The 12,398-nt window shown below is 35.7% G+C and overlaps 1 pseudogene; it reads left to right on the top strand.

Moving 5' to 3' along the window:
• Positions 1-893: 893 nt before the first annotated feature.
• On the top strand, positions 894-1,996 carry LOC119619381 (actin, cytoplasmic 1 pseudogene; annotated as a pseudogene).
• Positions 1,997-12,398: the final 10,402 nt, after the last annotated feature.

The following is a 12,398-nucleotide window of genomic DNA, read 5'->3' as shown; positions in this document are numbered from 1 at the left end:
GATGAGGTACTTTTCTAATTCTTGCTTGTTTGTGAAAACTTTAAAGACTATTTCAAATATATAGAATAGAAAATTTGAAATTAAAACAGTAAATAATAAAAGCATACTTATACATTTGTTCTAGAAGTAGAAGTGAATCTCATCTCTGGAACTACTGGTAGATTGCTTAAAAATCCTGTTAATGATGATGTCAATAAAGCTGCCATATTTGCAATTAGAAATGACACTTCTCAGCACAAAACTATACATTTTCACATTCATGTTTATGAGTATTAATTGTGCTATTTCCTCATGCCCTACACCATGATGAATATATTGGTGCTGGCAAAACACAGAGTAAAACCCCAAGGAACTTACTGATTAATTAGCTTTTCCAGATTATCTGGAAATGTAAATTTTGTTTCCAAAAGAGAATTAGATTTAGTGTGTTTGCTAAATCTCTTAAATTAGAGAAATATGATTTATAAAATATCTGCCATTGCATACATTTTTTAATTCTATTGTTGAAATGTTTATTTCCTACAAAATTGAGCTAAGAATAGGTAGTTAAGTAGAATATTTGGTTTTTGTTTTAAAAAAGGTTCTATCTCAACAAGACCATAGGTTATTTTAAGTGGATTAACAATGAAAAAGTAAAACATTAGGAATGGGACAGGCATAACACTCTGATTGGTAGAGAAAAAAGATGATATTCTTGTCAAAACTGTAATCAGAAAATTTTCTACACATGCTCAGCTAAGTGTATTAGTCCATTTTGATGCTGCTGATAGAGACATACCTGAGACTGGGAAGAAAAATAGGTTTAATGGATCGCCGAGACCACGTCCACCCCGCGAGCACAAAGCCACCTCCTCGCGGCTCTGCCAGGCATCCACACCCCCAGCTAACTCATCATGGATGATGATATCGCCCCGCTCCTCATCAACAATGGCTCTGGCATGTGCAAGGCTGGCTTTGCAGGTGACGATGCTTCTGGGCCATCTTCCCCTCTATCATGGGTAGCCCCGGACCCCAGGGCATGATGGTGGGCATGGGTCAGAAGGACTCCTATGTGGGCGATGAGGCCCAGAGCAAGAGAAGCATCCTGACCCTGAAGTACTCGGTGCAGCACAGTATCAACTGGGATGACATGGAGAAGATCTGGCACCACACCTTCTACAACAAGCTGCCTATGGCTCCTGAGGACCACCCCATGCTGCTGACCTAGGCCCCACTGAACCCCAAGGCCAATCATGAGAAGATGACCCAGATCTTGTTCGAGACCTTCAGCAACACCCCAGCCATATACGTGGCCATCCAGCCTGTGGTGCTGTCCCTGTATGCCTCTGACATTACCACTGGCATTGTGATGGACTCTGGTGATGGGATCACCCACACTGCCCATCTATGAGTGGTATGCCCTCCCCCACGCCATCCTGCATATGGACCTGGCTGGCCTGGACCTGACTGACTACCTCATGAAGATCCTCACCGAGCAGGAGCTACAGCTTCACCACCACGGCCGAGCAGGAAATCATGCATGACATCAAGGAGAAGTTGTGCTACATCACCCTGGACTTCAAGCAGGAGATGGCCACGGTGGCCTCCAGCTCCTCCCTGGAGAAGAGCTACGAGCTGCCTGACCTTCTGATGGCCAGGTCATCACCATCAGCAACGAAGGGTTCCATACCCCCCAGGCACTCTTCCACCCTCCCTTCCTGGGCATGGAATCCTGTGGCATCCTACTGTCAACTCCATCATGAAGTGTGACATGGACATCCGCAAAGAGCTGCATGCCAACACAGGGCTGTCTGGTGGCACCACCATGTACCCTGGTGTGGCAGGATGGGGTGCAGAAGGAGATCATCGCCCTGGTGCCATTGCTCCTCTGTAGAGTTAGTACTCCATATTGATCAGTGACTCCATCCTGGCCTCACTTTCCAGCTTCCAGCAGATGTGGATCAGCAAGGAATGTGACAAGCCCGACCCCTTCCTCATCCGCCGCAAATGCTTCTAGGCCGATTATAACTTAGTTTCATTACACCCTTTCTTGAAAAAAAATAACTTGCACAGAAAACAAGATGAGATTGCATGGTTTTCTTTGTTTTGTTTTTTGGTTTTGTTTTCTTTTTTTTTTTTTTTTTTTCTTTGGCTTGACTCAGGACTTAAAAACTGGAACAGTGAAAGTGACAGTAGTCGGCTAGAGGAAACATCCCCCAAAGTTCTGCAATGTGGCTGAGGACTTTGATTATACATTGCACTTTTTTGATAGTCATCCCAAATATCATGAGATGCATTGTTACAGGAAGTCTGTTGCCCTCTTAAAAGCCACCCCACTACTCTCTAAGGAGAATGGCCTAGTCCTTTCCCGAGCCTACAAAGGGGAGGTGATAGCATTGCTTTCGTGTAAACTATGTAATGCAAAAATTTTTTAATTTTCACCTTAATACCATTTTATTTTGTTTTATTTTGAGTGATCAGCCTTCATGGCCCCCCTCTTTTGTCCCCTAACTTGAGATGTATGAAGGTTTTTGGTCTCCCTGGGAGTGGGTGGAGGCAGCCAGAGCTTACCTATACACTGACTTGAGACCAGTGAATAAAAGTGCACACCTAAAAAGAAAGAAAAAAAAAAAAGATAGAAAGAAAAATAAAAATAGGTTTAATGGCAGGGGAGACTTCACAATCAAGGCAGAAGGCAAAAGGCACTTCTTACATGGTTTTGGCAAGAACCAGAGAGAGAGAGAGAGAGAGAGAGAGAGAAGTGAAAGTGGAAACCCCTTATAAAACCATCAGATCTCATGAGACTTATTCACTACCATAAGGACAGTATGGGGGAAATTGCCCTCAAGATTTAATTATCTCCCACCAAGTCCCTCCCACAACACCTGGGAATTATGGGAGTACAATTCAAAATGAGATTGGGTTGGAGACACAGAGTCAAACCATATCATTAAGTAACTATCTCTTGTACGCATTTAGGCTGCATTCAACTGTTTGTTTTTCTCCTATATGTGTTGCTCTGGAAGCCCAAGTCTTAAAACTGGAACCCTTGCCCTGGAATTGAGAAACTCATTGACTATCTCAAGTGCTGGCGCTAACCTCAAATTACACTGGAGGTAATTTCTATCTTTACAAGTTCCATCTGAGCTCTGTTACCATATCGGGCTGCTTTCTCTTCTGGTTTTCATTTCCTTGTTTGTTTCCTTCACCCCATATACCATTTCTTTAAATTCTCCTTAATTTCAAAGGCCTGGACAGAAAACAGAAATGCATAAGACTTGACAACTCAGTAGGAGCTCTGATTTTATCCTGATAACATCTGGACATAGAAAACAGGGAGGAAGTGAACAAGACGCAAATTGCACTCTTCTCCCCACCCAAAGCCATGAGCCCTTCTCTGGATCCCACTCACATTCCTGAAGCCAAAAGACTGCATGCTCAAGAGGTTTAGGCTTTGAGAACTTCACGGGAGAAAGCCAAGGAAAATGACACTGCTGAAGCTGATACAGCACATCTGCTTGTCTGACAGCATTAGTCATTGGATTTCTGAAGCACTAAACAATAACTCACAAATTCAAAGCAAGTTATTCATTAAATGAACTTTGTGCAAAGATAAATAGGATAGATTAATGAAGACTCTGATGTACAAGTTTTCAAACTAATTGCATGATTGAGACTGATTAGCAACAAATATTTGGTAAGAAAAACAAGTCACACCCTATAGGGTGAAGGGTTCTACCCATTGTCTATTTCCAGAATGGTGAAAAGACTACACCAGTGAACTGCTCCAGAGCAAAGTCCTGGCAGTAGCAGAGCCTAGAATTGCCTTTATAGCTGCTGTCAAAAGAGTGGATATCCACATTAACTATTCTGGATCCTTATTCTGATCATAGTTTCACAGCTAGACTTGTTTATCTGTAGCATCATCATCTCTGATCCCAGAACTTATCAGCTTTCTTACTTTCCTCCATACCAACGTTTATTTACCAATTATATTATCATCATACAAGTACTGTGTCACAGATTCTAACATTGCCTAACCCACAATTTGGGGAATTAGAAATAGTTACAACAGCTCTAGAGACAAGGTTTTGGACTTTATACTATTTTAGATATGTTGTAATAAGTCCTTAAAATTTGAGAGTGACTATTCTCAGGTTGAATCAGCAAAAATGTATGTCACATAGCAATAGTATCATAATTCTAGACCTATTATATTTGGTATGATTACAACTTATGAATTCCAGCATTATAAATTTTAAAGGGTTAGATGAAATTGGTTAATTTCATCAATTAGATATTGTCTCACTACTCCCTTGTTTTTTGTTTTTAGCTTTTTTTGGGGGGGGGAGGTGGGGGGAAGAGGAGATAAATATTTATGAAACCTCCAGGATACCATTCTATGCTAAGTTGATCCAGAGCCAGATTGCCTATGTGGGAAAATAGGCTTCATAATTTATGAACTGAATAACTTAAGTATTGAATCTTTGCATTCTTTGGCTTTTCATCTATAAAACGGGAATAATAAGGGTGTTTATGTCACAAAGTTTCTAAAAAATTTAATGAATTAATATATATAGAGAACCTAGAAGAGTACTAGGCTCATACCATACATTCAACGAATGTTACACATTGTTAGTGTCAGTGTTTGGAAATACACCATACTTTATTTCAGCTTTTAAATGGCAAAATAGTGTAAGAAGCAGGTAAATTTTAAAATGCAAAATGTGACTGCTATCTGTAAGAATAAGTTAAAGATGGGAATCATGAATGTTAGACTTCAGATAATTTTTATAGATATTTCCAATTCATAGCAATAGCTAAAGTACACAGTATAGAATTTAACAAATGAAGGGCATGTTAATGTTGAAAAAAGAAACATTTTGCAAATCTCTAACCTTAATTTCCCTGCATTTAAGACATTTTGACTTTTATATAAACTTCTTATTCAAAGGAAACTTGCTGAAATGTTTGTCCAGCATCTTCACTTTTTAAATTATAGGACCTGGTAGTATCTCTATCATTCCTTTCCCCTTGCCTTGACCTATCATCTCTCCTGAATTAAATTTCCATAGTAAAGCATATACTCTCATTGATTAGCAAGTCTCTCACATTTTAAATTCAGGAACTTTTTAAACTCTTAGAAATTATCAGCTGAGCACAGTGGCATGAGACTGTAGTTTCAGCGACTTGGAAGGTTGAAACAAGATCACTTGAGCCCAGGAGTTTAAGACTGTGATGTCCTATAGTCGTACTTCCAATTCGAAAATGGTGGCATAGAAACAAGCTGGCTTCACTCCCTTGCACAGAAAACCAAAAACAAATATATAGCACCAAGATGATCACCAGCAATATCCCAGAACACAAATATGAGGATGAATCAGTTCCTGGAGCCACCGAGAAGTGAAAAGACTCCAGCAGACGGTAAGAGAATCTGATGTTCATGACAATAACTCCACTCCCTGGAATCTGCCCAGCACCAAGTATGTGGAAAATGTTCATTGACTCTCAGTTTCTACACTGGAGAAAGTGAGACTGAGGTTGACAGTCAGTTTCTCTACTGTCTTATGTTCTCTGACAGGAGACCTGTCCCTACCTCAAACTATGGGAAGCACTGTGAGTGCCTAAAAGAACATCTGTGAGGACAGCTAAAGACAAAGTGGAGAGGCAGGACTAACATCCTGAATGCTAGAAACTGCTCTGTAATTCAGCCAAAGGACATGCCAAATCGGAGTGGCTGCTTAGCAGCACCATGCTGTAGAAGGTACATTCCACAGGGCTCCTGAGCACAAACTACAGCCAGCCCTTCCACACTGACAGGATATCCCCTTTGGGACCTCCCCTATTTCTGATGATCAGTCTCTGATAATTTGCTAGAGCCAAGGCAAACACAGGTTTAATGTGCCATCTAGTGCTGAAAAGGAGGCACTGACCTAGCGGAAAAATGTATAAGAGATTCAACAGATAAATTATGAAAAATCTCTAAGCAAACATACCCAATGAAAACCAAAACAAGCCAGGCAGAGAAAACTGGAATGAATAACTAATTGTTCAATGCAAAGACATAGATGTATATCCACAAAAAACTTAGTGATCTCCAAGATAACACAAAAAAAGCAATTTATAAATTTTACAAGGAGATTGAAATAATAGCAAAAGATCAAACAAAAATCTTGGAACTGAGAAACACATTTGCTGAATTCAATAATTCATTGAAGGCTCTCTATAGCAGAAAGGACCAAGCAGAGGAAAGAATCAGTGCTCTCAAAGACAGGCTGTTTAGAAGTACACAGTCACAGGAGAAATAAGAAAAAAAAATCAAAAGGAATAAAGACTACTTACAAGATATAGAAAATTACCTCAAAAGACAAAAATCTAAGAATTGCTAGTATTCAAAAGGGAGCTGAGCAAAAGATAAGGGTAGAACACTTAACTCAAAATATAATAACAGAAAAGTTTCCAAAACTTGAGAAAGAAATAAAAGTTTAGGTATAGGAAGGACAGAGAACACCAAACAGGACTTACATCAAGACATATAATAATTAAACTCTCCAAGGTCAAAGACAATGAGAGGATCCTAAAAAGCAGCAAGAGAGAAAAAGCAAATAACATGTAAAGAAATGCCAATCATCTGATGGCAGACTTCTCAGTGGAAACCACATACGCCAGGAGGGAGCAGAATATTTTCAAAGTGTTGAAAGGAAAAAAACAAAACAAAACAAAACAAAACTGCCATTTAAAAATACTTTATCCAGCAAAGCTATCTTTCAAATAAGGAGTCACAAAGTCTTTCCTAGGCAAACAAAAGCTAAGAGAATTTATCACCATCAGACTTACCTCACAAGAAATGGTAAAGGGAGCTCTTCAATATGAACAAAAAAAAATACTAATGTAAAAAAAGAAAATGTTTAAAAGTACAAAATCCACTGGTAAAATTAAGTACAAAATCATCCCCAGAATATTCCAATTCTGTAATTCTAGTGTGCGATCTACCCATAACTCTAGTATGAAGCCTAAAAGATAAATACGTGTAAAATAATATTAGCTACAGAAACTTGTTAAGAGATAGGCAATAAAATGTAAACTGAGACAACCAAAATTCAAAATGTGGGATGATAGAGTTAAAATATAAAGATTGTTTTTAATTTTTTCTTTGTTTGCTTGTTTTTACTCTTTTTTTGTTTTATCTAATACAAGTTGTTATCTCTTTATAATAATTTGCTATATCTAAATTTCACATAAGCTTCATGGTAACTACAATGTAAAAACCTATAATAGATACATTAAAAGTAAAAATCAACAAATTAAAACATACTACCAGCAAAAAAATCACTTAACTACAAAAGATGACAGGAAGAAAGAGAGAGAGGAGCTACAACACAACCAGAAAACAAGCAAAAAAATGGCAGTAGTAAGGCCTTACTTATCAATAAAAATGCTGAATGTAAATAGACTCAATTTTCCAATTAAAAATAAAGAGTGACTAAATGAATAAAAATGCAAGATCTAAGTAAATTCACCTATAAAATCACACCTAGATTGAAAGCGTAGGAAAAAAAGATATTTCATGTGAATGGAAAACAAAAAGAGCAGCAGTTGCTATACTTACATGAGATAAAATAGATGACCAAAGACTGTAAAAAGAGACAAAGAAGGTATTATAAAGATAAAAGACTCAATACAGAATGGAAAATAACAATTGTAAACATCTATGCACCCAACAGCAGAGTACCCAAGTATATAAAGCAAACATTAATAGATCTAAAGGGATAGATAGACTACAATATGACAATATACTAGTAGGAAACTTTAAAACCATACTCTTAGTAATGAACAGATCATCCAGAAAGAAAATCCAAAAAACCATTGACATTAAATTACACTAAAATAGAAAGGCCTAACTGACATTTACAGAAAAGTTGATCCAACTGCTGCTGAATATACATTCTTTTCATCAGCACATGGGACATTCTCCAGAATAGATGTTATTTTAGGCCACAAAACGAGTTTCAACAAATTCAAAAAGTTAGAAACAAAATCAAGTGTCTTTCTGACCACAATGGAATAATACTAGAAATCAATAAAAAGAGGAAGCTCAGAAAGTACATAAACACATGGATATTGACATGCTCCTAAACAGTCAGTATGGTCAGTGAATAAACTAAGAAGAAAGTATTAAACTCTTTTGAAACAAATAAAAATGGAAATACATTTCAACATCTATGGGATACAGCAAAAGCAGTATTAAGAGCAAAGTTTGTAGCAATAAATGCCAATATCAAAAAGAAATTGAAAAACCTCAAATAAACTAATGATGCACCTCAAAGGACTAGAAAAGCAAGAACAAAGCAAACATAAAACTAGTAGGAGAAAAGAAATAATAAAGATCAGGACAGAAATAAATAACATTGTGACTAAAAAAATAAACAAAATCAATAAAACAAAAAGATCAAAGAAAGAGAAGATCGATGAAACAAATAGATTTTTGAAAAAAATAGACAAACTTTTAGCTCAACTAAGAATAAAAGAGAGAAGACTCAGAAAAATAAAATTAGAAATGAAAAGGGAACATAACAACTGAGATTACAGAAATACAAATAATTATTAGAAACTATTATGAAAAACAGTTTACCAATAAATTGAAAAACTTGGAAGAAGTGAATATATTCCTGGACACATGTAAACTACCAAAACTAAACCATGAAGAAATAGAAAACCTCAACAAATCAATAAACTGAAGTCATTAAAAAAAGTCTTCCATCAAAGAAAACCCCAGGACTTGATGTCTTCACTGCTGAATTCTACCAAATGTTTAAAGAAGAACTAATATCTATTCTACTCAAAATCTAAAAAAAAAAAAGAAGAAGAAGTACAAAAGTACAGGCCAGTATTGCTGATGAACACAGATGCAAAAATCCTCAATAAACTACTAGCTAACTGAATTCAGAAATACATTAAAAAGATCCTTCACTATGATCAAATAGGATTCATCCCAGGAATGCAATGATGTTTCAACAAAGGCAAATCAATAAATATGACACATTACATTAAAAGAACAAAGAACAAAAGCCATATGATCATTTCTATAGGTTCTGAGAAAGCGTTTGATAAAATTTAACCCCCTGCTTTATGATTAAAAACCCCCAACCAAGGAATATACCTTAGAAGGAATATATCCTTCTGTGCAAAGGTAATTGCAGTTTTGTAATTACTTACCTTTAATTACCTTCAATAGTAGAAACCACAATTACTTTTGCACCAAACTAATACCTTAAAATAATACAGATATATATAGTGTGTACATGTATGTGTGTGTATGTGTGTGTGTGTGTGTGTATACACGCACACACTACCCACATAGTATAGAAGAAATATATCTTAAAATAATAAAGACCATATATATGACAAACCCACATCCAGCATCATACTGAATGGGGAATATTGAAAACCTTTTCTCTAAGATCTCAAACAAGACAAAGATGCCTCCCCATTTTTACCACTTTTATTCAACATAATACCAGAAGTTTGGGACAGAACAATTAGGCAAAAAAGTGGGGAGGGGCATCCAAGTCAGAAAAAGAAGAATTCAAATTACTCTTGCATACATACGTCATGATCTTATATTTGGAAAAATCTGAAGACTCTATCAAAAAATTGTTAGAACTGACCAACAAATTTAGTAAAGTGGCAGGATAAAAAAATCAACAAACAGAAGTCACTAACATTTATATACACTAACAGCAAACAATCTGTAAAAGAAATAAAGCAAGCAATCTTAATTGCAATAGACAAAAAAATATATAATACCCAGGAATCAATTTAACTGAAGATGAAAGATTTATTTTTATAAATAAGTTTTTCCTTTTGGAAAACTATAGAACACTGATAAAAGAAATTGAAAAAAAGACACAAAAAATGGAAAGATATGTCAAGCTTATGAATTGGAAGAAGTAATATTGCTAAAATAACAATTCTACCCAAAACAATTGCAGATTCTATGCAATCTTTATCAAAATACCAATGACACTCTGCACAGTAGATAAAATAGTTCTAAAGTTTATATGAAACTACAAAAGACCCCATTAGCCGCAGTAATGCTGAGCAAAAAGAACAAAAGAACATCACACTACCTGACTTTAAAATATACTACTAAGCTATAGTAACCAAATTAGCATGTTACTGGCACAAAATCAGAATCATGGACTGGCATAAAATCAGAAACAATGGAACAGAGTAGAGGGTCCAGATATAAATCCATGCATGGACACCCAACTCAATTTTTATGAAGGCATCACAAACATACATCAAGGAAAAGACAGTAGCTTTAATAAATGGTGTTGGGAAATCTAGATAACTATACTCCAAAGAACGAAACTAGACCCCTATCTCTCACCATGTACAAAAGAAATCAAATCAAAATGGATTAAAGACTGAAATCTAAGATCTGAAACTATGAAACTACTTGATGAAAACAATGCTAGTGGACGTTGGTCTGAGTGAATTATTTTGTGTAAGACCTCAAAAGCGCAGGCAACAAAGCAAAAATAGACAAATGGGATTACATCAAGCTAAAAACTTCTGCATAGCAGAAGGAAACAATAAACAAAGTGAAGAGAGAACACACACAATGGGAAATAAAATTTGCAAACTATCCATCTGAAAATGGATTAATAATCAGAATATATCAGGAACTCAAACAACTCAATAGCAAAAAAAGTAATTATTTAATTTTCAAATGGGCAAAAAAAATCCTAATAGACATTGCTCAAAAGAAGACAAACAAATGGTCAGCAAGTATATGAAAAAATGTCCCAAATCACCAATCATCAAAGAAATGCAAATCGAAATCACAATGAGATATCATCTCACCCCATTCAGAATAACTGTTATCAAAAAGAAAGGAAATAACAGTAGTTAGCTAGGATATGGAGAAAGGGCAACCTTCATACACTGTTGGGAGGGATGTAAATTAGTACAGTTACTATGCAGAAAAGTATGGAGATTCTTCAAAAACCTATAAACAGAACTGCCATATGATACAGCTATTCTGCTTCTGGGTTTATATCCAAAAGAAAAGAAAGCAAAATGTTGCAGAGATATCTGCACTCCCATATTTATTGCAGTACTGTTCACAATATCCAAGATACAGAATCAACCTAAGTATTCATCAATAGATGAATGGATAAAGAAAGTGTAGTACATACACAATGAAATACTATTTAGCCATAAGAAAGAATTAAATCCTGAGCTTATTATGTTTAGAGATAAGAAGCCAAGCACAGAAAGACAAATATTGCATGTTCTCACTTGTATGTAGGGGGAGGATACAAAGGAGGAAAGGATGTAGAAAGGTTGATTTCAAAAGTTTTTCAAAAAGAAATGACAAGAGTCTCCGAAGAACTTTTATGGATATGGATTACATCTGCCAATATTTACTATAATTTATATTGATTAAATTGAAAAGCAATATGTACTGACTCATTTTTAAATAACCATAATAAAGAATTACCTGTTCACTATTAATGACATATTTTAATTAAAACCAAAAATTTAGTGAGAAAGTAGCATTTTCTGTTTTTATCAATCTCTTAAATGTCTAGCTGATAGAAAGAAGACAAAGAGATTCTCATATTTGCTTATACTTTTAATCTGCTACAACATCTCTGGTTATGCAGCCTCTGGAAAACTCCACAATAATACACTGTGATAAGTATGAAGGGCATTGATATTTCAGCATTATTATGAAAATAATTTTTAACTTTCAGATCCCTCGGAAGTATTCTCAAGAGATCCCAGAAAACTGTGTGAATAACCACTATCCTTGAGTGTTCATTTGTTATCTAACAAGTATGTATCCCGCAGTATTGTGCACTGTGAGGTACACGAGGAAAATGAGATAATTACACTCCTTTTTAAAAATTTATATTCTCACTAAAGGGATTCAAAATATACATATTCAAAATTTCATGACATTTTAAGGTATTTCTTCTTTTTCTTTCCTTTCCTGTACTATGTTAAGAAGTGTATATGCATTAGCTCCTTAGGTGAGATTATAGATCATAAAATTAGGGGGAAAGCCAAAATAGTTCAAAGGAGAAAAAAAATAACTGTAGCCTGAGAAGATTTCAAGAGTGGAGTGACTTGAATTGAACCCAAAATAATCAGTAAGACATAAATGGAAATTAAATATTGAGAAGGATATTTCAAACAGCATGATAAAGCAGGTGCACTCATGGTTCTTTCAGAAGTTGCAGAGGAAACACATGTAAAAGCAAAACGAAAGATAGAATTAGACTGGGACTTAATTGTGGAAATATTTGAATTTGCATTGAGGATGTCAGAGTATTATGTAAGTAATGGGAATCACAAATGCTTTTGGATGTTGGAGTAAAGTGGAATGTGTAGTATAGATAAAGAAG

This window comes from Chlorocebus sabaeus, chromosome 23 (genome assembly GCF_047675955.1).
Source record: "Chlorocebus sabaeus isolate Y175 chromosome 23, mChlSab1.0.hap1, whole genome shotgun sequence".
NCBI classification, from domain to species: Eukaryota; Metazoa; Chordata; class Mammalia; order Primates; family Cercopithecidae; genus Chlorocebus; species Chlorocebus sabaeus.
This window is presented reverse-complemented; position numbering and strand designations above follow the sequence as displayed.